The 25,381-nt window shown below is 42.6% G+C and overlaps 1 long non-coding RNA gene across 1 annotated transcript; it reads left to right on the top strand.

Moving 5' to 3' along the window:
- Positions 1-10,945: 10,945 nt before the first annotated feature.
- On the top strand, positions 10,946-12,247 carry LOC137473489 (uncharacterized). The gene is made up of 2 exons (XR_010998848.1): positions 10,946-11,119; positions 11,682-12,247. It is a non-coding gene; the product is annotated as an uncharacterized lncRNA (long non-coding RNA).
- Positions 12,248-25,381: the final 13,134 nt, after the last annotated feature.

The raw sequence follows: 25,381 nt of genomic DNA, 5'->3' as shown, positions 1-25,381 counted from the left end.
GAGATAGAACATATAGTATTTTTAATGGTGAAAATTGGAAAAAAATTCCTACAGCTTTAATATATTCTTACTCAAAGAAATCAGTAAGAGAAGCTAAAAAGTCTCAAGAAAAGCAAAATGATAAAGATATAAATACATTGTTTCAGAGAGAGATCTACAATGAGAGTGGAGAGGCAGATGGGGAAGGTGGGTGGCAGACCCAGAAAGTGGGTGTGAGACCCTCAGGGCTGGATTTTCATTGAGGGGTTTGTCCACTCAGACCACCTTCACAAGTATAAATACTTTGTTCCCTTAAACTCCTGAGGAAGGAGGTAACAACTATGTTTATAAAAATTTAAAAAAAATGGTTTTTTAGTGGAAAATAACCTTGTTTTTCCCCTTGGGATGACAACACAGGATGGGCAATGACTGATGGATCCCCTCTGGGGTTCCTGCACTGTTATCCCATGGAAATCCCTCTTTTTGGTATAAAGCCAGAATCTGGGCTGGCACCAAGGGAGGGCACCAGACTAAGCATCCACCTGAGATCCTGTTTAAAGCTCTGGCTCTTTGTCACATCTGACTTCCTCATGAGACTTCTTTAAAGCATTTTATTTTACTGTCTGGCTCTACGAAATTAAGTCAGCATGGCAGGACAGGCAAAGAGTCTTCCTGTGGGCTTCTAGGAAAGGACAAAAACACCTGGACAAGGATTTAACTGCAGGGGAAGAAAAGCAGGTGCAAGAACTCCTTTCCACTTTGTTAGAAAGTGTCACCAACCCAGCAGAAGTAGTTGTTTTTCACTTAGAGCTTGGGCAAGGGGGACAGAATGTGTGTGGAAAGGAAGGTTTTGGCTATTTGTGCCTGTCTGTGTGTCCTTACTGCAAGGAGCTGCATCCTGACTTCCCTCCAGCAGATCAATAAAGCCTTGCTGCCTATTCCAGCATGGTTTCATTCCCTCTTCAGACCCCCCTCCAACACAATTCCCTCCTTCCACTCTCAGAGCCAACCTTTGAATGCCAAAACACCTCCTGCCCACCCTGCTTTGTGCAGTGGAGCCTTGGTTAGTGACCCCGAGGTGGAGGAGTGACAGCCTTGAACAACAATGAATAACAAAGGTAGCACTGAGGGGTCCTTAGTGCTGGAATAAAGTTTTTAACTCAGTCCTCTTGAAACAGAGGAGGTAGGGTGGGTTTATCCTGACAACTCATTTTCAATCCACTCTTTCAGCATGAGCTGACATAACTCACTTTGACATCTTTGGGACCCAAAGAGCACCAGCTATGTTAAGCCCAGTCAGAAAAAGAAAAATAAAGAATGTTGCTATTTTACTTCCATCCATTGATTCATGTCACCTTTGTTGATTTTGGCTTTCTTCTTTTTTCGTTATCTGCGTTCCAGAAAGATAAATAAAAGCTGTATTTATAGCAGAAGTGGTTTTTTGCTTGTATATGTAGGTGGCAATTCCTACACCAGTAAACCCCAATAAGAGCAACTATTAATTTCATTTTACAAATTTGGTTTGTATATATAGCCAGTTCAAACTATTGTACAAGAGTCAAAAATATGCCAAGCACTTCCAAACTTACAGAACTGTGACTAAACTTGGTTAGGATTCAATAAGCTCTGCAGAGGTTAATTAAATTTGTATAGATTTATTCTTCATTCAGTGCTGTAAAAGGCTCTTCTCTTTGGCTGTCATTGCCAAGCTGGTGATGGGGGAAACTGAGAAGCCTGATCTACATCAATCTTCTGTGCTGCCAGATACTGAAATACTTTGCAGAATATTGGTCTGGCATAAACTGAGCAAAGGAGGAAGAAAACAGAACTGCAGCAAAAAGCTGTTTGGGTGCTCTGTGGGCTGCCATGAATGTTAGACTTGCAGGCACAAGTGACACATTGAAACCTTCTCTCGCTGGGAATTAGCTACAGAAAAATGAACACTTCCCATCTTGCTTTCAGGCAAAATGGATGGTCACTTCTCCAGCAGGGCTATACGAGGCTGGAATGTGGTAATCTCAGTTCCATGAGGACATTCACAGAATCCCAGCGGAAGAGACATCAGAGATCATCGACTTACAGCTCCTGCCATGGGCAGGGACATCTTCCACTATCCCAGGGTGCTCCAAGCCCTGTCCAACCTGGCCTTGGACACTTCCAGGGATCCAGGGGCAGCCACAGCTGCTCTGGGCACCCTGTGCCAGGGCCTGCCCACCCTCCCAGGGAAGGATTCATTCCCAATATCCCATCCATCCCTGCCCTCTGGCAGTGGGAAGCCATTCCCTGTGTCCTGTCCCTCCATGCTTTGTCCCCAGTCCCTCTCCAACTCTTGGAACCTTTTTAGGTACTGCAAGGTCCTGGAAAGTCTCCCTGGAATATTTTCTTCTCCAGGCTGAACAGCCCCATCTCTCTCAGCCTGCCAATGTTACACTCACAAACAGCACTCAAGCACTCAGGTAAGTTCCCTGACATTCCAAACTACTGGAAAGGCTACTACTACTTTACTACACACATCTACAACATTTCTTTAGGAAACCAGCTAGGGGTGGGTGTTTCCTTGTACAAAGGGTCAGGCAGGCAAGTAGCAAAGCAGAGTGGTCAGCCTCCCAGGAGAATTCCAATCCATGGATTACATACACAGCAGGTGGCTGGGATGAAAAAAAAAAAAAAAAAGATGAAGGCAGAAGGCTGAGAGATTAAGATAACATTATTAAGAATACTTTGGATGTCCAAGTCCCTGCTTGTTGGGATCTGTGATATTCAGATGCTCCCGAAATTGTAGAAAGTCTCTGTCTTTCAGCCCCGCTGCCAAAGGAGGAGTCGTAATTCATCTGTGCTGGTTTTCAAGGTTGTTTATTCTTTCTTATCTACAATATTTTCTCTCTGCCCTGCAGCAGGTCTGTCCTGCAGGACAGCGTGCGGGGCTCTGCCCCTCAGTGGGATGTTACAAACATTATATACCAAAAACTTCGTGTGCTGTATTTACAATGACGTGCCAATACCCATCACCCGTGTTGAACAGTGTGTCCCCAGCCTAAACCCACAGAAAAATGCCAACACCACGGTGAAACATGGAGGGCATGAAGAAGAAGAAAAAGGACAAGGCGCGCCCAGTTTCCTCCATCTTGCCTCCTTTGAACCCCTTATCTAGAATCCTAAAATTCTACTTTTGCACCCGTGCCACACTAATTACTACTTATATCAAACACTCAGAGCTTGGAATTCATCCTGAAGGATTGAAAACTCTTTTCCATGGACAGAGATCAGAGACAGTGTCTCTCGGGGCTCTGTACAGGGGAGTTCCTGACCCCCCGCCGGGGTCCCAGACCTTCCAGGGCAGCCAGAGGGATGCTCTGGATTCCCACACCTGCTCAGCTTAATCTGCTCTGCAAATCACCTGTTCACAAAGCTGGAAACATGGTTAAATCCAGCTCTTCTCCACCAAACTCTGGGACATGTGTTTAGCTTTTAGCTCGTGACAAAATGCTAAATACGGATTGACTGCTGGGTCTGAGCCTGAGGATGTTGTTAAAGTAGTGGTGAGAGGAGAAGCAGTTAACATTATTTATTAAAAAGCTTTTAACAGCGTTCCTTACAAAAAGGCTGCTTAAGAAAGTCATCTGTCATGGGGTAAGGTTCTGCCTGGGGTTAAAAACTTGTAAAAAGATAAAAAAGGGCGAGACTTGATAGTCACATTTCATGGATAATTGTCAAAGGAATCCACAAAAGAGTGAAGCCCTGTAATGTTCTTACAGGGACACTGAGTAACCTGAAGTGTACCTATGAACAGTGGGAGGTTTTTTTACCAAAAGTCATTAAAAATTATATAGTTATGCTTTTAAAAACTATTTTATTTTAGCAAGGTGTAGTTAATGATCACCCAAAATATTTCAGTTATATTGTAGATCCCTTGCCTTAAAACTGAACTCCTTGGGGGATGGCTTCTACTTGCTTTCTGACATGAAACATATCTTGCAAAGCCCAGGCAGCAGCTGAGACAAATATCAACAAATATTGTAAATAATCTGGAACAAGGCCTTCAGCAGCAATTTTTTTTTCCTGTTTGTTCCAGGAGAAATGTGGTTTATGTGACATAATTTAGATTGGCCAAGACTAAATAAGACTTTGGAGAATTCTAGATGGCCAGACTGAACTCTCTGCACAACGTTCATGACAGATGAAATTCACCGCAGACAAATTTGAGGAGACACATGCTGGAAAGGACAATTCAGCTGCTCATATGCATAGCTGAATTATAAATTAACTGTAATTATTCAAGAAAAAGATCTTGCTGTCACTGAAGACCACTCCATGAAAACATCCGCTCAGTGCACAGCAGGGATCAAACAGCAAACAAAATGCCAAGATGGATTCAGAGAGGGTAAAGTTTTAAGGCTGAGAATATTATAAAGCCATGGCCTAAGTCAGAGGTGTGCAGACATCTTGAACACTGTCACCTAATGTGGTTCAGAATTAATTTATTGTGAAGAGAAAGGATTCAGGAAAAAAAAAAAAAAAACAAACCTGTGAAGGCAACATTGAAATAAGCAATGGAATATAGATAAATAGAAAATCTCATTTTCCCCTCTCCTGCTGCACAAGTTGTGGTGTTGGCCACTGTCCAAAAGATGAACTGATAGAAGTCAAAATTTGAGAATTTTTTTTTTGTATAATTAACATGTACAACATATTCCTACAAAGTTCCAGCTCAATAGCTTAAACACTTTCAAAATAACTGTCAACATTCAAACTTAGAGATAGGTGCCCTAAGAAGTGACATAACCAACCAAGTGACAGAAAAGGATGTTTGGAGGAAACATTCCCTCTGGCCAGGTTATTGAATCGATTTCATAGTCATTAAAGACTTCTGAGGGTTTTACACTGTGAGTTCTCCAGTTTGCCTGCAATATTCCATCTCATATTGCAATACTCTAAGGATTTCTGGAATATTGCCAGATTTCTTCAACATGTGCTGGACTGCTTAACCTGTCTGAATCAAGGATTCAAACTTCTTGAGAGAGAAAGCATAGAGCCAAAGTATTAAAATAAAATGTTGAAATAAATGTTAAAGTACAACAAACCCAGAGAATAGAAGGAAAAGTAAAGTTTGGACCAAAAGACTTAATAAATGAGACTCCAGTTCACATCCTTCAGCAAGTCAAAAATAGTAAAAAAATAGTTCAGTGAAGGAAAAGAAATATTAGCCAAAAACAGCTTTGGGAATTTTTTCCCAACAAAAAACATTTTAAGGATGTGAAACACAAAAATCTATTTTATGCTTCTCTGTGCAGTTGATCATGCATTCCTTCAGGCAGGCAAATCCTTTTGACTAAACAAGATTTATTTGCAGGGAGCAGCAATGGGATCAAACCTGAGGAACCAAGCAGTTAATATCAGAGCAGGGCAGGAAGCAGCTCTTCTGTCTTGGCAAAAATATGTGGGATTTGAAAAATAAAATGTCTGTGTATGGAGAAAAACTCCAAAAAAACCATTAATTGTGGAGTGGAGGGAGGGAGGGAGGAAGGGAGGGAGGGAGGGAGGGAGGGAGGGAGGGAGGGAGGGAGGGAGGAAGGGAGGGAGGGAGGGAGGGAGGGAGGAAGGAAGGAAGGAAGGAAGGAAGGAAGGAAGGAAGGAAGGAAGGAAGGAAGGAAGGAAGGAAGGAAGGAAGGAAAAGTTCTAGCATGTTCTGCCAAAGAAATCCAAGGAATTTCCAAAACATTTCGGGATCTCAGCCCCTGAGGGGTTCAGCCACTTTCTCAAGGGGACATGGTTGGAGCTCAGGTACCTCATGAGCTCCCTTTGCAAACTGGTGCCAACAAAAACTGTAGAGCAAGGAAAGCAAGTGGTGTCACATGTTGCTTCCTTATGGCACCCAGACCACTCCAATTTAGCTGTTTGTGTTAGGAATACAAGATTCAGTGCCTTGTGTCTCCTTCCCACTGAGGTAATAGCTCTTTGAAATAGGGGATGGTGCCTTTGAGTCCCTTATCCCCATCTCTTTTCAATTCTACAAGAAATTCTGCCTGCACCAAAATGCCTTTTCTGAGAAAATTGATATCTAGTTTGCTTCAAAAAATAATAATAATAAAAAAAATGTTCTGATGAAACTGCATTTCATCAAAGAAAAGGCAATTTTTTAGAAATGTCCCAAACAGCTCTGGGTAATACTTTGTTTTCTTTCTTCAGAGAGACCTACCTTGCCTTGAAAATGTGCACACTACAGAAATACACTGCTGGCAGCTCTGCATGCAGAAACTTAATCCCTCCATGCCTACATGGAAGCTACTCTTGCACATGTAGCTAAGCAGTATTCCTTTGGTGCATTCAATGGTTACAAGACCATCTCCCTGCAAAAAGGGACTGTGGCACCAATAAAACCTATTTTATACTATTTAAGTGGTGATAAAAATTAAAGCTACTCTTCAGTCATACTTAAAATAGGACAAAATTAATTTGCAGAGCATAAGATAAGAACTTCATTCTAGCCCGTAGGATGCTCGATTATTTACTTCAATTATTGTGGTGTTCATTTCCTATTTTTCCAGTAGCATCTAGAGGCTCTAATCTGGGTCAGCAGCCTCTTCATTTAAATATTGTTTGTACAGGTAGGTCCCTGTGGAAATATTGCAAGCACTGACACTGCTGTGGTTAAAGCAGAGCCATTTATCAGCTAAACTGCACTCACTGGTCTTTTGCATGATCTTATTGCAAATACAGGGTAAAACAAGTAAACTGAAAACAATTTATATGAACACATTTTATTTTGTGCATGCAACAGACACAGAGCCTGGCTATGGGTGAATATCATCCCGAGGGAGTGAAACCTGGAGCCCTCTGGGCTGCCCTCTCAGCTGCCCTTGCTCTGAGCAGAAAATTTGGCTTAGGGTCTCCTGAGGTCCCTTCCAACCAGGGTGATTTTACGGGCAGTGACTCCTGTGCTGTTGAGAGGAATTTCCATAACTCATGGGAAATCACCTACAGGTGGTTGTTTACCCAGACCTCCAGTTCCATTTTTAGGGTAATTTTGTTATGCATCACTGAAAACTGCTACAACTCAACTGTCTCGAGAGTGAACATTTGCCCAGACAGTTCAAGAAGCTGATTAATTCAAATAAACTTAATTGCATGACAGCTAAACATTACTTTCCAAGAGGCTTAGTAAGGCACAGCTTTCCCTATGGGCTTGGGTTTGCTGCTCACTTGTCAGTATATGGTGTAAAAAACATTTGGCAGCTGGTGGCATCTAAAAATAATTTTTAAAACCTTTTTTTTTTTTTATTTTTTCCTCTGAAATTTTGCATATTTCTTTTGCCTAACTTCTGTCCATCCGTCCTGTGTGATATCCTTGAGCTCAAGTATGAGTGAAGAAGTCACCAGCAAAATCCTGCACTCCAAGCAGGGCTTGCCTCATCCCTACTCATAGTGAGTCCTTAAGAGGGTATAAATAATGAATTAAAGAGCACCAGGACACAGGGGTTTGCTCTGCAAGGACAGTTTCCAAATTGTATGGCTGGAAAACTGCTCTCCTCCTTCTATTTTGATAATATATGAGCCAGAAAAACATATGGACTGTATTTTAACCTTTGCACCCTTTCTCCTCCTGCTCTCTGATGTCCTGGAGATGCCTCTCTGTCCTCTGGTTTATTAATGTGACAAACCAGAAAACTGCCATTAATTATGCAGATAATCCCCTAAAGCTGGCTTAGTGGCACTCATTTCCCATTGCCTTTTGCCACGCAGAAAGGAGATGGAAGAAAGAAGGAGGGAAATAAGGGAGGCAGCACATCAGTTTATGGCTGGAGATTTCTTGATTGTAATCACTTTTTTTCCCTCCTAAACTCTTGGAAATCCTGATTGCTACTTTAATAAAGGGAATAGTAAGTTTGAATGACATCCTTATGTATTGTCCTATCCAGCTGTGATGTTTGTGGGTGGAGAAAATTATTTGCTTTTATTCATTAATCACTATAATTTAATCCTGATACCTTGCTGTGTTGCCAAAAAACATAATAAAAAAAAAATATATATATAGTAAGGTTATACAGGTTATAGTAAGAGTAAACATGTTCCTAAAACTCCTCATATAGCCCCTTTTTATTTTCCTTCCTGATCAAGGGTCCAAGATAAATCACATTGCTTTTGAAAACAACCTTCACACCTTTGGCTTTCATTTCAAGATGACAGACTTGGGCACCCATTGCACATGCGTCAGTCCTTGCTCTTGAGATGTGACATCCACTGAGCTGCCACAGAGCCATGAAGGGGTTATGTCGGAACCCAGAATGTCCCTTGGACACTCTTGGATGTTCCAGGCCCAGGTCAAAGGCATTTGAGACCCTGGAATGTGGCCACAAACCCCTGTGGCTTTGAACCTGATCCATGGAACAATTTACTAACCTTGCAGGAAGAACAAGAAATCACAAAAGTTCAGATATTATAGTAGAAGTAGTCACAAAGTGAAAGGAAGAGTTTTTGAGTGCTGTACAGGGGGGTTTTAGGCCTTGTACAGAGGTGTCTGAATTTTGTACATGGGGGTCAGAGGTTCTAAGATGGAGGGACTTGGGTGTGCCCTGTCCTCCTTCTTTCTTCTTCCTAACCTCCATGTTCTTGGTGATGTTGGCACTCACAGACTGGTTTAGAGTAGAAAGTCACTGTTCAATAGAGGTGATGGGCATTGGGGAAAAACCATAAACATTTAACACGTAATGTATGATATCAAAGAGGGCACCAGCCCCCTGGGTGTCAGAGTGTGCCCTTGCCTGACTGCTGAACGGACCGCAGCAGCTCAGGGAGAAATCTTTTAGATAACACACAATAAACTACTTTGAGACCGGACGACTGAAGACTACTGAGTCTTTCTTTGGAGACATGGGTTGGAGGAGAGACTTTTCCACCTTTCCAGCTCACCCCAACCAGGGGGTGAGTTCCTACAGGGTTAGGGAAGCATTCCCTGCTCCATGAGGCATCCAGAGCTGGCACCAGAGCTGCCTAATCACAAGGGTGTTATCCTTCACTGCCTGTCTTGGTTCAGCTTGAAAGCTGTGCTCCCACTCCATCAGAACCCACCTGCATCTCCCATCTCCTGAAATCCTGTCTGGCAAACCCTGTATGGGTCTCATTGTGGGAAACAGTCACAGAGGTAGAGGACAAATTTGTTTTGAGGACAATTTGAGGAAGATTTGAGGACAAATTGAGTGTTTTTTAACTGTCTCTGAAAATGACTGATTTAACCATGTCCTTAAAGGATATAGTGATGAAGTGGCATCTTCATCCCCACTCTAATACCAAGCTATCTTTATTTGGCAGATTTTTCTACTTCTAGGCCTATTTTCTTGAAGAGAACAGAGCTGATGATTATTATTAGCTGGAGCTAGATGTTCTTTAAGGTCCCTTCCAACCCAAGGCAAGCTATGATTCTGTGATTCTATCCATGGTCTATCTGTGCAGGATGTGTCACCATCCTCACATGACATCTTTCTAAAATAAAAAATCCTTTGCCCCCTCTATTTTCATCTAAGTGGTGACTCAGCCATTATTTGCAAACTCCAGGCTTTAAATGTGCCCAGCCTGCAGCCTGAGGAGCACAAATGAGCAGTCCTGTGGAATCCTTCTCAAAGCACCATGATATTTCCCTCTGACCACCCCGTGATGCAGACAGCAGACAACTCCCACATGTCCCCAAATCATTTTCACTGACCCACTAAATCAAATCACATGCAAGGGTGAGGCACGGCCACAACATGACATGATCCACTAGCAAAGTGATTTTTTTGAAAAGAGAGCTTTCCAAAATGTTTGTGAGAGCAGTCCCATAGAGACGGTTCTGGCACGCTTACAGCATCCCTGGGCAGCTTTTGTTTTGTGCCCACATTGTGATAAATACCAGTGCATCCACCTGAACGTTCTTGAACAAAACACAGAGATTTCAGCAACAAACTGCTCACCCTTCCATTTGTGGGAATGTCCAAAATCTTTCTCCCTCATTTGTCCAACTCTGCTGCACAATGCTGCAATTAATTCTGCTCGTATCAAAGGGCTCCAATGGAACCACTTTAGCAATAAGTGTATATGGCCATTGTTTATTCTGTGTACTTCTTGGAACTATTTTTCTGAGGCAAAAATCTGATTTCTTACCTCATATTTCTGAAACAAGGCATTATGTTGACTTGTATTTTCAGGGCAGTGTTAAACTGATATTTTTTGAGCCTCCTATAGCTGGAAAAAAATGAGAAAATGGGAACCTTTGCCCCTTGAAAGATAGAACATGATTAAGGCAAAGCAGTTTGGTGTTACACTGCAATCTGATATAATGATATGCCAGCACTGCCCTTGTGAACCTGACACACAACAGTGTCTAAGGCAACGTGAGCTTCCCTCAGCAGAGGAAATGTTAAACAAATGGACAGCAAAATGTACCAATCACTTGAGCATGGCAAATGGGCAAAGCGATTGTGCTCCACACACTGCACAGAAGAGGAGGTAAAAACACAAGATTAAAAAAAAAATAGCCGTGCCCATTGAAAAGCATTTGGGGGTTATTCCACACTGTGGGGATTTGTTTTACCCATTTTAAATGGGAGTTTGGTTCTCTCTAAACCCCATTCCATTGGTTATCTCACTGTCATGTCCTGGCTCTTCTAGCCAGTCCAGCCTTAGGGCCTCAGGTCTACTCACAAAGTCAGAACAATCCATCCAGCACACCCAGCCCTTGCATGGAGAGTGTACAAACATTGAACCTGTCCTTGCATAAAAGGAGTCTCCGAAATTGCTTCCTTCTCTTTGAAAACCATGATTGGAGTTCACTGCTGTCTTTTCAAAGTGACACTCGGCACCTTTCATGTCATTTGGTGGTGGCTCAGCATGAAAGCAGGAGGTTCAGCTCCCCTCCTTTTTCATTCTGAAAGGGCTTCAGCCCACTCATTTCACCTTGCAGAAGAGAAATCCAATCTTTTCCCACTTTGGTACTTTGTACATTGCTTCTTAATGCTACTATTTGATGCATGTGTACAGGAAGGAAAAATGGCATAAATATGTCTCTCTGTAGCCTGGTGCTTCAGACTGGGGAGGCCTCTGGTTTTCAGTTGCTTTCTGGGACAGTTCCTGTAATTTAGCAGTCATAGAATGTGTTTAAGCTGTCCAGGTAAGATGGAGAGAATGAAGAATTACCTTTTTCTCTTCTCTGTCAGCAAAAATTGGCAGTAACCTATATTTTTATATTATGGGGTTTCTTGGTCCCCTGATTTGTTCTTTGGCTGGAAAGAGTAGCAGCTTCAAAACAGCCCAATGGCAAATACCTCACCTAAACTATTCCTTCATGACCCCATAAATGATGCCTGTGTGTCAGGGGCTGAATATTTTCTTGTTCTCTTGCAAGAGAGGAAGGCTCTCAGGCTGAGGATGCATTTCAGAGCAGCACTCACACCTCAAGGATGAATGTACCATTCCCTGAGTCACTGCATTTTAAGGTGGAGATCACAGTCATGTCTATCCTTGGGTGTCCTGTGAAGGTGTTCGTATTTGGGACTCCTTCACATCCCTTCACTCTATTCCAGCTCCAATCAAAGCCAGATGGTAAAATTCTTGTTACAGGACAGGTGGATCTGTAGCAGGACCAAGCATTTTTGAGATGCTTTTAGGCAGTTAATAACTGTATGCATTGTATGAATCATAATTTATGAGCTGTGTTCTTGAATTTCACACAGATTCTGAGCTTCTATCCTTTTCAAGGACCTTCTCTCCATCGCCTGCATCAGGAATCAGCAGCAGCAGCAGCATCTCAGCTCCTGTGCCAGTCACTGAATCTTGGATGTGGGCTTTGACACAGTGAGCAATTAGCTGGAATGCCTGGAGTGAAGAGGGCCTCAATGCCATCCCTGTGGTGTGTCTGTGATTTTCCTCCTCCTGCGCATATTTAAGACTCACAGATTTTCTTTTTATCTGCAAGTCACATCAAGCTCCAACTGATGCTTGTGGCTTTAAATACCTGCTAAAAAAGCATTTTATTTTGCCTTTTGCATTCTGATAGCTGCCATAGGGGGTTTATTATTTCTTCTTGAATACACTTGTTCTTTTACCTTGTATACCCCAGGACTGTTGAAAATTAGCAAATCAGAAGTGTTGTTTTTATTTGGATAATCCTAATATCATACAAGCATCAGATTTTGTCTGACCTCAATTCCTTCCCTTCCTGCATTACATAACCTGGCAGCTCAGACTTCTGATTAATTCTTTGTAATTCCTCAAATGTGTCAGAAAATATATGTTACAATCATTTGACATATCTAAGTGCAACAGGTGAAACCACAGGAAAGCTATTCTCCTGAAAATAGAAATGGTTTCCATTTTGCTATGTGGAATAAATACACCCTTTTTTTTTTTTTTGACTTCTCACCTCCTCCTGTGTTTGCAGTGCCATGAATTTTGATGTAATAAAATAGCCTTCTGTTTGCACTAAAAATATTTGCATTAAAAATATAGGCCACATTGCAAAAAGTCAATAGTTTCAAAGTGTATTTTTTTCTCCCCTCAGAAGAGTTTGTGGGTTTGTTTTAAACCAACCATTTTTCAACAAAGATGTTATATCCACAAGGAAATATAAAATGATACAAACCCAGTCTGGTCTAAAGCTTTTGGGATATCTAAGCTTCTCTTAACATTTTGTAACATCATTTTTTAGGAGGGAGAGTAAGTCTGGGTTTTTTTGCTGTTTTTCTTTTTTTTTCCCTATGCTTTATTTTAGCTGGTTTTGGTCTTATTTTTCAGAGAGGGCTCATCATGCTGGGCAGAAATGACAACAGGTTGATGAACGCTGGACAGGCTCAGGGGAAACTGAGAAAAAAGAAAGTTCTTGAAGTGTGTGAGGTTGTGCCCTGGCTTTTCTTTTTTTTATTTTTATTTTATTTTTTTGTTTTGCGGAGAAGAGCTTTCAGATGAGAAAAACTAGCAGCGATCCAGAAACATGTAGCTGTGTCCCTCTGGAAACTGGGAACTGCTGATTGCTACAAATCTCTTTAAGGCTGGAAAATCTGCAGCTGGCAGACGCAGCGCTGGGCTCCCAGGGCTGCCCCCGAGGCTCAAGGGGACCAAGGGAGCACATCCAGGTGTCACTCAGCCCCTCTCCCTCACCGGGCTTTAGCCTGGAAATCAACCCCCTCCAATCATCCCCATCACATATGGAGACATGGGAATGTGGCCCTGAAGAAAAGCAGCAAAAATTACACATTGCACCCGAAGGGAGCTTGACACGACATGAAGAATAACCAGAATAAATCGGTGTCGACTCAAATTCGTTTGTACAACCACACAAAACCCCATTTTTCATGATGACTGCCCAACCCCCAGCTCTCCAAACACTGCAAGGTTAAAGTGTGGAGGGTTTGGTGGAGATGAACAGCTTTCAGCTGCTGGTGGGCGAGCTGCAGCCCAGAGCCTCCCATGAGGACGTGACGTGAGGATAAACCAAGGAGAGGATAATGAAGCAAAAGGGACTGACCACAGGATGCTAATGGAGCTGCTGCCATGCTGAGGGCTCCACACTGCCCATTCCTGGGGCTGTCCTCACCACTGACTCCGAAGTTTTGGTGAGAAAAAAAAACCACTTTTTAAAAAATTATTGTGCTTGCTCTGAGTGCAAAATGCTTGGAGTTTCAATGAATCAAAGGCAAAGAATTCAGCTTATCCCAGACGTGGAGATCTCAATCCTTCAGAGAGATGAAACAGCACTAATGCTGAATGGCTGTGTGCACTTCCAGTAATTACTAAAGAATAAAGTCTGATATCGGTGGTATAGAAATGTTAGGTTATGTAAAGCTTGCCTTGAATGAAGGGAATTTCGGGGAGAGAAGGATGTGCATTCATGGCTTCATTTTCATTTGAAAAGTATTACTACTGGTAATGTAAATATGCTGTCTCTTCATTAAATAAAATAAAAAACGTGCCATTTCCCTGGAAAGCCTTAACAAACCCCCACTATTCCCTGTCAAGCCTGGCTATTCTCCGATGCTACAATTCTGACTTTAAATCAGGGGACTTGGACTCTGGATTCTTTTTCTTGCCTTATATAAAATCCTCTTCTATGTTTCCTTGACTGAAGCATTAAATCTGTAAAAATCTAGAAAAAACCTCTTGGCTCTGGATGCCATGAAACACTGACAAGTCTGCCAGTTTCCAAAGGTGCTCAATGCCAACAAAATGATCGAAATCAGTAAAGCCTGAAGATATTCATAACCCAGTAAAGACAACGTGTGCCCAAAACCTGAGGCAGTCAGAGACAGCAGGGACATGTGGAGATGGATTCCTACACATGCAATGCACCCTTGAGTAGAAGTGAACCAGGAGAGGTTTGGATTGAGTACTGGGGAACATTTCTTCACAGAAGGAGTTTTTAAGCCCTGGCACAGAGTGTACAAGGGAGTGGTGGAGTTCCCATGCCTGGAGGGATTTAAAATCTCTGTGGATGTGGCACTTGGGGACATGGGTTAGGGGTGCCCTTAGCAGTGCTGGGGGAATGGTTGAACAGGATGATCCTAGAGGGGTTTTCCAACCTAAATTATTCTGTGATTCTGCAGAGAAGAAAGGGCTGAATCGGAAGAGGTGTCCTAACAGATGGTTAATTCAGTATCCACCCAAAAGGTCACCAATATTGTAGGTATCTCTTCACTACTGCAAATATTTGGCACTCTGGCAAGCTCCTTTCAAGCACTTTTAATTCTCTTTGCATCCTCTGGATCTGAGGATCATCTCCACCTTCTGCATGGAGAATCAAGGTTTTAAAAGGTGAGACTGTGAGCCAGAAATAGATTTGGGCTGTCTGATATCTGCCTTCCTCGTGGGACTGGAATAATAGATTAGCATCGGGGAGGGATTCCTTGCTGCTGCTTTATTTGTGCTTCTGCAGAGGTTTTTCTTCTGTCTCCCTGTCACTCAGCAGTGCTCAGGCACAAATTCCTCACTTTGCCAAGAGAGGAGCCTCTGGAGGCTGGGAGGTGTGAAAGTGGCGAGCGCAGTTTATTTGAGTGCATGGCAGGGGGCCAGGCAGGTGGGTGGTTTGGCTGGAGCCAGAAGCTGCCAAACACACAGGGTGAGATGTCTTGGGAGGAAAATAGCTCTGAATCCTTCCTGTGTCAGGCTGATCCTTTTGGTTAAAGCTAGAAGACGTCCCTGCCCAAAGCAGGGACATAAAATGGTATTTAAGGTCCATTCCACCCAAGCCATTTTGTGATTCTGTGATTAAAGATGAAATTTTAAACCATCCTTCCCCACCCCCAACACACACAGATGCAGAACAAAATTGAGAACTTTTCCACTACTGTTTGTTGCAAGGAGGAGAAATCCTGTAGCAGTTTCATTCTTTCTTTCATTCCTCTGATAGTTAGATTTAGTCATTCCCTTACGACACTAGGGATGCTTTTTAAAGATGCCCATGACAGGCATTAAAGAGTTTATTATTTTCTCTCTTCTTCACATTGCAAGGAGAAGTAGAGAAGATGCCCAGAATGCCACCAAATCTCAGTGGTTTGAATTTTTTTTTAAAAAAGTGATATAAGAAAAATAGTGATTAAAAAACCCTACAACAAGAAGAATACCTGCAACAAAATAATAATAATAAAAATAAAAGGCAGAAAGCAGGTCTCCTGAACGACTTACAAATTCAAAATGCCCAAAAGTGAGGGGGGAAATGAGTCGCCCCAAGGTTGCACAACAGCTTGGGAGCAACAGCAGAGAAAAAATGCAAAAATCCCAGCTCGTTGCCTTAGACAGAGGGACCCCCAGCATTCCTGGGGATCTCTGGAAGCAGCTGGGCAATGAAAGTGACTCTCCCTGCCTGTTTCCTTGGAGATGGAGAGCAATGTTTGCAGCAGCAAGCCTGAGGGAAGTTTCCTCCTTGTAAAGGGAGCCAGGTATCATCCTGCCCTCAGCCTGGTGGGATCCATGTGAGCCGAAAACCTGCAGTGCACAAAAAGATCTTCTTAAAACTGAATGTGTGGGACATGGGGATAGGGGGAGAGGTTATTTCAGAGCAGGATGTAGGAAATCCGAACCTCAAGCTGACTCTTCCCTCAAAGCCTGTACTTCCAAGTTGCAGGGAGTGGGGTACATTGAATATGCAGGAGCCTGGAAAAGGAAGGAGTTTGCCAAGTTACGTAATGCAGTTGGATGTTCTTGCTCTAACTGCTGACCTGGATCAAATCTGCCGCCAACTTGCTCGTGCAGAAGCCAGCAGCTGGTTCCTGTACTGGCCTGGGACACATTCTGTTCATAACATGCATTTTCCAGTGGAAAACTTACCAGGGAACTCAGAGGAAAAACATCCTTCTACAGATTATATATGTAGAGCTATCCACTAGAGCTAAAAATACTCCTTTTCATGCACCTCCGTGTAGTTTCGTGACTTTTGGCATTTTGTTCAAGTGTCTGTGCTTGTTCCAGGGTGTTTTGTGGAGGAGTTTGTGTCTTCTGACGTGCAGGAGTGGCAGGGAGGGATGTGAGACTCTGCTGGGCGCGGTGCCAGGCGTCGGCGCTGGGACCTGGGCTGCGAGCACAGACACCTCTGCCAGCTCTCCCCTCTGAAGAGATTGTTCCCCAACTCCAGGGTGCTGTGGCCATGCACTCAGGAGAGCTTTCATAAAGCATTGCCTGACAGATTTGTGTTGTGTGCACTTGCACTAAGCCAGCTCAGATTTATGGCTCTGGCTCCCAGTTTATCTGAGCTGTCAGGTAACGGGACCTGTCTGTTTTACAGGCAGCACCTTTTAGCTCTTTAATTTTGATCTACTTTTTATTTGTTTATTTCCTTTATCATAGAATCATATCTTTTTAAGGAATTATAAAATGGTTTGAATTGGAAGGGGCCATAAAGCTCATCTTATTCCAACTCCCTGCCTTAGGCAGGGACAACTTCCACTATCCCAGGGTGCTCCAAGCCCTCTCCAGCCTGGCCTTGAACACTTAGGGATCCAGGGGCAGACACAGATTCTCTGGGCACCCTGTGCCAGGGCCTGCCCACCCTCACAGGGAAATATTTTTTTCCTAATATCCCACCTAATTCTGCCCTCTATTAATTGGAAGCCATTCCCCCTTGTCCCACCCCTCTATCCCTTGTCCCAGGCCCTCTCCAACTCTCTTGGACCCTGTTTAGCTACAGAGAGGCCAAATTAATTATTTTCTATTAATTTACATTTTCAAGAAGAGCTGTTTGTGAAGTCACAATTCTGGCAGGCTGGTCTAATTCTTCTCTAGTGTGAAATAGTCATGCTTTGAAATGCTGGAAATCTGTGACTTCTCCACCTTCCCACTACCTCCACAACTCACTTTCTTTCAGTCACCTCATCTGTAGCAGCAGCACTATTCTAACATCTTTGCATTGAAGTCAAAGTCATTACTCATGCTTGCAGGCAGTCATAACAACCCCAAAGAATCACTGTTGTAGATCAAAGGGCAAATGAATTTATGACAGCCAATTAAGGCACAATTAATAATTAAATGGTGATGTGAATGCTTAACATGAATATTGTTTTTTCTAGCAAGAATGCTGGCAACCGACTCCACATCTCAGTGGAGTCTGTGGCTAAGTATTAAATAACACAGCACACCAACGGAGTGGTGTCACTCCAACAGAGTTAATGAAATATTACACTGGAATCTGGTCCGTGTTGTTCAGCTTCCAAATAAAGTGCAGAGATTTTAAGAGAATACATTTGATGTGAAAAATAAGTAACATATTTATGCCTTGCTTTCAGTTTTGCTGCAGGCCCTGTCTCTGCAGAGATCTCTCTGCTGAACCTCTGCTGGATGATGGTTTGGCATAAACTTGCCAAAGGGTCATAAATTAAACAAAGAAAGAAAAAAGAGGCAAAGTAGGAAGCTGCAATATGGTTAGACTTCCCTTCCTGAAGCTTTCAAGTGAGGAAGGGAGATCTGCTCCATCCCTGGGATTCTCCAAGGCCAAGTCGGATCATCCTTGGCTCCAGACCTGGGATAGTGGAAGGTGTCCCTGCCCATGGCAAAAGCTGGAAAAAATGGGCTTTAAAGTCCTCCCTACCCAAACTATTCTATGATACATCCAAGGCAGAAGTGGCAGGTGGGTTTCTGGCTCTCACAGGAGGAGGGAGGAAGGAGATAAACTGGGTTATAAAGCACAGCAAAGCTCCTGCAGCCCCAAGGGAAATGTAAACATTCCTGCTGCTGTAGTTGGGTCCCTGGACACCAATGAGTACAGAAGGCCCCAGTAAGGGATTTGGGCAACATATCCTACCTGAGCTTTTCTCATGGGACATGTAGTGGTTGGCCCTGGCTGGACACCAGGCACCCAGCAAAGCCACTCTGCCACTGCCCTGCACAGCTGGGCAGGGGAGAGGAAATCTGACAGAGGCTTCGTGGGGCGAGGTAAGCACAAAGGGAGATCCCCCACCAAACACCATCATGGGGAAAATTCAAATTCTACTTCTGCACTAACCTGGGGGCAAATTCAACTCTGCGCTGACCTGGGGGCTGCAGAGCTGTTCCTCCTGGAACTGGCTCCATGGACATGGCAGCAGATTCCTACAGAAGCCACCCCTGCATCCCCCTCACCACCAAAACCTGGCCAGGCGAAGCCAATCCAGTAGGGGAACATCCACCAGGGACAGGGGTTTGGTTGTTTATTCTTCCCCAAAGCCTCACAGTTCAGAGGATTTGCTGTTATTTTATTATTCCTCTCCAACCCCTGCTATTTTTTTAACAGCTTCCCCTTTAAAATTTTTTAAAATAACAGTTTCTCTTCATGCAACCAGTATGAAAACATAGTTTCCCACTTCAACTCATGTGGTTAGGAAATCCTTATTTAAAATGCTTTCTCTCTCCCCACCTCCTTCCTGTACAAAAACAACCCAAACAAATAAAAGAGGGATTTTTTTTTTTTTTAAGTTGCAGCAGTTTTCAGAGCTCCCACTGTCATTTCTTTAAGATCTTCAACTTGATTGTTTAAATGTTCATGTCTTTAGGCCTTTCTTCCTGCTTTTATTGCTGGAAACCATGAGAGCTGCTATTTGTTCCAGAAAATAGATTTATTATTTCTTCTCTACCCCAACTATGACTTTCCTTCCATTTAAAGCAAAAAACTCAATTTACTCTTCCAATATGCACTTTATCTCCTGTGACTTAGAGCCCCAAGCTGTGAAACAGCACATCTTTGGTGGGTTGTGACACTTGAAAATCAAGAGTAGAAGGCACTCTATAAAATTTAGGTGATGCATGCCCCAACCAGCTGCAATCTCATCAGTTCCAGGCTATGGCCTGATGATGGGAGGCAATAACAAAATGTTATAAAAACAAGGATAAATATGCATTTTGCATTACACCATATCAAACCCTGTCAGAAGGGAGCTGGCTGGGGAATTTGCAGATGATAGCAGTCATGTGGTGGGTATCTGAAATTTTAATGAGGGTTTCTCAGGTTTGGGGATGCATTTTCTGGAAGCACAGGGGGGTGGGGGTTTGAGAGCCTGGCTGGGGAGGGTGAGAGGGGCCAGCCCTGCCACTGCCTCAGGCTGAAGAGGGAGGTGCCACTGTGCCAGCACAAGGCCAAAGTGACACCTTGGGTTAGCAGGGAGCAGAGGCTGTGCACAAAGTGGTTGGGAAAAAGGGGCACCTTCACTCACAGATGTGCACAAGACCTGAGATAATTTGTCCAAATAAAAACTTTACCCAAGGAGTACATTTATTTAGTGAAAAAATACTCCCATCAAATGCAATTTTTCTTACTTTCCCCCAGGAAAATGCCCAATAAAGTGTAATGACAGGAAAATCCAGGAGACTCTGAGAAGGTGAATGCCCAGGATTACTTCTTTCTATGTCATTTCAACAGATAAGGAGGAGGAATTTGAATCCAGCCTCCCCACACCTCACAGGAGAGCTCCAGACACCAGCCTCTCTGTGTGTTCTAAGGAAGGCAAAGGGCTGTTTTGTATTTTTCACTAAAAATGCATACTTCATTTCTGTTCTACATCAGCCTGGAGAACACATTTTGAAACCTGAATTTTCCACTAAACACAATTCTGGACTTCTTGGTATTCTGCTTCAGAGATCAGCATCTAAAATGGTGCAGTGGTCTTTTGATTACCTTCAGAGACCTGGTTCATCTGTATATGTAAAAAGGTAATTCAGGTCATTCAGTTGTAAATAGAAAGATGATTTCTGGCAAGCACTGAAATGCATGTGGGAATTTATTTCTTTTCCACACTGAAAGAAGTTTTTCCTGCTCACCAGTCCTGCCCTGAACACAGTCACAGCTAGAGGCTGCCAACCATGCTGTTCTTTTGAGATACATAACCACTACAATAAAGAGGAGTACAAAGGATTGGTGATAAGAAAACCTGGGTAAAGAAAGGCTTCTGTGCTGATTGCATTTAAAGATTTCTAAATTCAAAGCAAAACTGTTAAAAACTCACAATAAAGGAGATTCTGCTTCTGATGAAAGCTTAGTGGTGCACAGCCACTTCAACAAGGAGCATATGGCAGATAATCTGAAATCTTTCAGGATCCCTATGAAAGTGTTGTACTGCAGATTGTGATCTCAGAGTTTTGGAAGTCACACTGGCTCCTGATAGTCCTCGTGATTTTTCTTTTCCGTGTGAATTGTTTTAAGATAAAACCTCACCTTAGAGGAATAAACTTATTTTTTCCACCTGTTGGTTCTAGGGCAGCCTGGGCACTGTTATAATTTTACAGTGCTCTGTCTTCCATGGCAAGAGGGGATCAGTGTGAGAGGGAAATTGATAGAATATGAGGATGGTTAAATTTGGCCTCTGCAGGAGTGTTTCAGGGACACATCCTGGTCTGCCAGCATTTTCTCCACACATTGAACAGCAAAAAGGACGAATCAAACATCTTTACCACCTGTCACAGATGTAGATAACTAGACATGAGACAGCAGGAACTTAAGCAGAGATGTGAATGAAAAAAAAATAAAAAGGGATTCGGTCCATCCATGACTCCAGACTCACCAGGATCTTCCCCATAAATAACTACGAGGTCATTTTCATTTCTTTTTCTGGAGTTTGACTCCACTCCCACAGGCCTGGATGTGTATTTCGCACGGTGTCTCAGTGGAAAAAAATCTGCTTTTAATGGGGAGCAAACTGGCACATGCCAGCAGCCACAGCTGTAATCAATTCAGGCTAACCAGTGAGGAGACAGTGATACCTGGAAGAGAATTCAGCCACTCCCCATCCAGGAGAGCAGTGATACCTCAGTAGAGTCTGAGTAGGATGAGGAAGAGGAACATCTGTGTCTTCTTCTTTCTTTTTGTCTATTCATTTTCACTGGAAAAATATTGTATTCATATTCTCTTTGCCTTGCCTGCACCCAAAGCACACGTGGGCAAGGGGCTGTTTTCTGTCTCATATTTGCTGTTATAAAATTTATAAATGACTTTACTATTTCAGCATTTTCTCCCTCTGCATTTTGATCCCTGAATCTGAGGAAATTAGGACCATACGGCTGAAAATAACAGCAACTGCTGTTGATTTTCTCCCTCTAAAAGATATCTTAAACCTCATAACCGGCCACATGCAGTAGGCAAATACAGTTTCAAAAGAGCCTGGCTGAGACAACCATTCAGTACTATCCTATAAGTGAATCCCTATCTTAAAAGTAAATAAAACTGCATTGAGGCTGGGGAGAAGGAAGAAGAGCTTAAGTTAAGAAGGATTTTAAAACTGTTTCTTCTTTGAAGTAGTTTTATCGCAAATGATCTCACGGTGTAAAACTCAGCATTAAAACTCGTGTCTTCTTCCCAGATGACCAGTGTGGAGTTCACCCAGACTTTGTGGAATCCAAAAGCAGACTTCGTACATCACTGAAGTATTGCCACATGATGAGAAACTCCATAATCCGTGGATGGTATCAGCTTATCCTCTCAGGTCAGGCTGCATGAGCAGTTTGGAAAATCATTGCACTTGGAGTGAACTGTGTCAGCTTAGCACGTGTTGGTTCACATCATGGACTGGCTTTGGAGAAGCTGCTGCAAAGTATTTTTGAAGGACTGGTGTTGCTCCACCATGTAAACACTTAAAACATACACAGGTGGGCCAAATATTTCACCCCATAGATCTGTTCTTACATGGCTTAGCAACGAAGCTGTGGCCACAGAGCATCCCAGAAAGCCCCAGCTGCAGAGGAACCATGGAAAAATGGTCTTTCCATTAGCAAGGCCACCTTTAGAGGGCTGGTGGCAGTGCCAGGACCTGAGTGCTGAAATCCAGAGTGCCATTTCCTCTTCTGAGCAAGTACAATGAATCCTCACTGATTCTTCATCAAAAATGGAGCTTTAATTGAATTTCTCTGCTCGTTCCTAGCAGGATGATGGTTTGCAATTGTCCTGTAGCTGCATGTCTGACTGCAGCTCTGCTTTATCTCACACACTGTGATTATGAAAACTGGCTGTACAGTGAATCATGCTGTGATTTACTTTGAAGAGGTCAGCTTAAAAAAATTCCCTGAAAGGAATTTTATTAGATGCAAACAGCACCAGGACTGAATTAAAATGCAGCCTCAGTAGTCTGATATCCATTCATTTCAGAAATGATATCCATTTCATCAATATCATTATATTCCTCCCTCTGTTCCACTGTTATAAACTGATTGGAGGTGTTTTTTTCTTTAAAGTGGATGGGTCAAAAAAAGTTGTCTACAAACACAAGGTCAATTGTGCTCCACTGCAAATTATAATAAATAGCTGCAAAGCCTCAGTTACGCTCTGTGATAAGTGGATAGAGGGTGTGATGGCAGATGTGGAAAGTATCATTTAGTAATCACTCAGCCCAGAGGTTTGCTGCGTCTTTACCAATGGGCATAAAATGATGAGGCCACTGGATAATGAAATAACCATTTCCCTCTTCATCTGAGCCAGATCTTCCTAAAGCCTGTGTCTGTGCATGTCCTTCTTGGCTGAATGGAATAAATCATAAGTACTGACGTAACACACAGTACAGAATTAGTGTTCAGTGCTCCACAGGCACCTGATTTCATCAGCCACCTTCTGCTTGAGGACAGGGCCCTGAACTAGAACCCTTGGATCAATCCTGTAGAGTCTGTGTAGGCTGTGAGATCTTGTAGAGAAATAAATCCTTCCCTGTGAGGGTGCAGAGGTCCTGGCACAGGGTGCCCAGAGAAGCTGTGTCTGCCCCTGGATCCCTGGAAGTGTCCAAGGCCAGGCTGGATGGGGCTTGGAGCACCCTGGGCTAGTGGAAGGTGTCCCTGGGAGTGGGACTGGATGATCTTAGGGGTTTCTTCCAACCCCAAAGCAATATTCTATGAATATTTGTGTTTGATTTGAATGTAGTAGAGGAATCCCTCTCTCATGTCCAGAGTAGCCAGGAAAGATGATTATTTTTCTGTGTTACCTAACAGGAAAGGAATAAAGGAGGCAGAAAACAGTTCAGCAGGTTTGTCAGTAAATTTGTTTTTCTGTACCAGGAATGGATGCCTTTAACCAATTTACACATGCTCTTAATAACACAATTTCTTTTATTATTACTAAGGATGCTGCAGAGCTATTAAATGACAAAAACTTCGCTGCAGTTTTGCCTGGATTGGCGTCTTTAATCACATCACTCCAAAATATTTTATGCAAATCCAAGATTGGCTTGGAGCATGCATCAGTCTCTCCTTCCTGAGGTGGAGCTGGGCAGTGGAAATGCAGCAATTCCTGGTGTGGCAGAGCACTCTGGCAACCTGCCCCTGGATCTGGCAGGGTGGTCATGGACACACCTGGCAGGAGGGCAGAATTAGGGAGTATTTTGAGGATGGGTGCATTTCTGCTCTGGAAGAAGCAGTGGTAATATTGTATTCAGTGAGTAAATGCTTCTCCACACACAAGCATTTGGGCATAGCTCTACACATAGCTGACAAGGATTGCACATAGTCCTGTGCCACCAACATGCAGAAAATACTTGGGTATCTGCTAAAATGATAAGAAGAAATAAAGAAGTTTAAAAGAATATTAAAATAATTGTATTTTTGAATTTGACCTGTTCCTGTTTCTTGAATTATCCATGTTACAACCTCTTCAGAAAACACTATTTGTATCTATAGCTTAATATTTTCTGTGGCTCATTAGCCAGCTTTTGATTGTAATGATTCTTTATTCAAAGAGCCAGTGGTGCTCAAAGACATCGTGTTATATGCCCAAAATTACTTTTTAGATGACTGTGAGTTGCAAAATTAAGCTTCTAATGAGATTGTTATAAATTTCTAAGTTGATTTTCAAAATTCTGCTGCTACAGTTGTCTGTGAGAATGGGAATTGTTGAATAGAAAATACCATAGTGATTTAAAAGCACTTAAAATTAAAAGATTCATGCAATCTTTCCCTGATACCGGCCCAATTTAGAATGAAGAGGCCCCAGCTCTCAATTTTTTTTTCTTTTACAATGCCTAAGCTGATGTAATTCAAGGTATATGATTAATTGATTTTAGCTTTGTTAAAACCTGTACTAAACCACAGCTTTATGTCACATAGGCAGCACTAAAAGTCATGGAAACATTGTCATTTGAATCCCTCTAAAGATATAATTGTATATCATCTGCATATAATTAGAAGCAGGTGCACTCTCAGGCAACAAAGAGGTAACACTAAAAAAATCAGTAGAACAGAAGTGTGAGATACACAGAGCACTTCCAGAAGATAATTAATCATCCTGGGACACCATAAAGACAAATTAAATGGAGTATCTGATATAGCATGTTGGGAAAGTTCATTAGTAAATTTTTCCTGAATGACTTAAAAAACTGTGAAGTGCCAGGAACGGAGGTGATGGATCAAAAAAGATGCTACAGGAAACTGGAGGTGAGGAGAGAATTTGCCCCTGTTAGAATGTAAACCCCAAAGGGCTAGGGCAGTGCTTTGTACTCTGGGAAGCATCCACAGAATGCCAGTCCCTGCTACTGGCACCTGTTCCAGCGGTGGGGAGGAATTTGGGATTTATGCCTAAATAAAAAGGGTCCAACTCTTGCCATCACACTTGCCCTGACAGATCCTTACCTATCTATTGCTTCTTTAATTTTCCAACTCATTATTTCCTTTCTTGACCCAAAGTCCATTCATACCATGGGGAATTTTTCCAGCAATGAGTTTATGTCCTAATTTATCCACTCCCAAGAAAATGAGTCAGGACCTATCTGACTGCTGTAAAATCAGCATTCAGAAATACTCATTTAGACTCAGAATGGTTGTTCAGTTCTTGTTTTGTACTGAACTCTGTAGAATCAGGTATTTGCCCCATGAGCAGCTGTTCTGCACCTATATTCTTACGTGCACAATATTTTACTATTGTTATTTTCCATCTCTTATTCATCATCCTCCTATGAGACATCACTGATTTTTTATTTCTTTTTTTTTCTTTTAAGAGAACCACCGTTTCTCA

Source organism: Anomalospiza imberbis, chromosome 4, assembly GCF_031753505.1.
Source record: "Anomalospiza imberbis isolate Cuckoo-Finch-1a 21T00152 chromosome 4, ASM3175350v1, whole genome shotgun sequence".
Classification (NCBI taxonomy): Eukaryota; Metazoa; Chordata; class Aves; order Passeriformes; family Viduidae; genus Anomalospiza; species Anomalospiza imberbis.
The sequence above is the reverse complement of the archived record's forward strand: the minus strand, read 5'-3'. Positions and strand labels throughout refer to the sequence as shown.